The sequence below is a fragment of the Ascaphus truei genome, chromosome 15 (assembly GCF_040206685.1).
Source record: "Ascaphus truei isolate aAscTru1 chromosome 15, aAscTru1.hap1, whole genome shotgun sequence".
In the NCBI taxonomy this organism is placed as follows: Eukaryota; Metazoa; Chordata; class Amphibia; order Anura; family Ascaphidae; genus Ascaphus; species Ascaphus truei.
This window is the reverse complement of record NC_134497.1, coordinates 22,589,130-22,591,629: the sequence shown is the minus strand read 5'-3', so window position 1 is coordinate 22,591,629 and position 2,500 is coordinate 22,589,130. Positions and strand designations below refer to the sequence as shown.

The 2,500-nt window shown below is 51.5% G+C and overlaps 2 protein-coding genes across 2 annotated transcripts in view; both read left to right on the top strand.

Annotated features, from left to right (window-relative positions):
• LOC142466681 (uncharacterized) overlaps nucleotides 1-2,500 on the top strand; it is a 262,650-nt gene that overhangs the window by 101,221 nt on the left and 158,929 nt on the right. The gene's annotated exons all lie outside the window — the stretch shown is intronic.
• LOC142466684 (uncharacterized) overlaps nucleotides 1-2,500 on the top strand; it is a 66,979-nt gene that overhangs the window by 30,852 nt on the left and 33,627 nt on the right. The gene's annotated exons all lie outside the window — the stretch shown is intronic.

The following is a 2,500-nucleotide window of genomic DNA, read 5'->3' as shown; positions in this document are numbered from 1 at the left end:
ACACACACACACACTGACGGACTGACACACACACACACACACACAAACACACTCTGACGGACTGACACACACACACACACACACAGACGGACTGACACACACATACACACACACACACACTGACGGACTGACACACACATACACACACACACTGACGGACTGACACACACACACTGACGGACTGACACACAAACACACACACACACACTGACGGACTGACACACACACACACACTGACAGACTGACACACACACACTGACGGATACACACACACACACACACACACACACACACACACACACACACACACACACACACACACACACACAGACACACACACACACACACACACACTGACGGACTGACACACACACACACACACACACACACACACACACACACACACACACACACACACACACACACACTGACGGACTGACACACACACACACACACACACACACACAGACGGACTGACACACACATACACACACACACTGACGGACTGACACACACACACTGACGGACTGACACACAAACACACACACACACACTGACGGACTGACACACACACACACACTGACAGACTGACACACACACACTGACGGATACACACACACACACACACACACACACACACACACACACACACACACACACACACACACACACACACACACACACACACACACAGACACACAGACACACACACACACACACACACACACACACTGACGGACTGACACACACACACACACACACACACACACACACACACACACACACACACACACACACACACTGACGGACTGACACACACACACACACACACAGACGGACTGACACACACATACACACACACACTGACGGACTGACACACACACACTGACGGACTGACACACAAACACACACACACACTGACGGACTGACACAAACACACACTGACTGACACACACACACTGACGGACACACACACACACACTGACGGACTGACACACACACACACACACTGTCTGACTGACACACACACACACACACACTGTCTGGCTGACACACGCACACACTGTCTGACTGACACACGCACACACTGTCTGACTGACACACGCACACACTGTCTGACACACGCACACACTGTCTGACACAGACACACACACACACACACACACACACACACACACACACACACACACACACACACACTGTCTGACACACACACACACACACTGTCTGACTGACACACACACACTGACAGACTGACACACACACACTGACAGACTGACACACAAACACACACACACACACACTGAAGTACTGACACACACACACGCACCCACACTGACGGACTGACACACACACTGACGGACTGACACACACACTGACGGACTGACACACACACACTGACGGACTGACACACACACACTGACGGTCTGACACACACACACACACACACACACACACACACACACACACACACACACTGTCTGACTGGCACACACACACACACACTGTCTGACTGACACACACACACACACACACACACACACACACACACACACACACACACACACACACACACTGTCTGACACACACACACACACACACACACACACACACACACACACACACACACACACACACACACACTGTCTGACACACACACACACACACACACACACTGTCTGACTGACACACGCACACACTGTCTGACACACACACACACACACACACACACACACACACACACACACACACACACACACACACACACACACACACACTGTCTGACTGACACACACACACACTGTCTGACTGACACACACTGTCTGACCCACACACACTGGCTGACACATACTGACACACACACACTGACGGACTGACACACAAACACACACACACACACTGAAGGACTGAAACACACACACACGCACACACACACTGACGGACTGACACACACACACTGACGGACTGACACACACACACTGACGGACTGACACACACAGACTGACGGACTGACACACACACACACTGACGGACTAACACACACACACACACACACACACACACACACACACACACTGACGGACTGACACACACACACACACACACACACACACACACACACACACACACACACACACACACACACACTGACGGACTGACACACACACACACACACACACACACACACACTGACGGACTGACACACACACACACACACACACACAGACGGACTGACACACACATACACACACACACTGACGGACTGACACACACACACTGACGGACTGACACACAAACACACACACACACACACACTGAAGTACTGACACACACACACACGCACACACACTGACGGACTGACACACACACTGACGGACTGACACACACACTGACGGACTGACACACACACACTGACGGACTGACACACACACACTGACGGTCTGACACACACACACACACACACACACACACACACACACACACACACACACACACACAC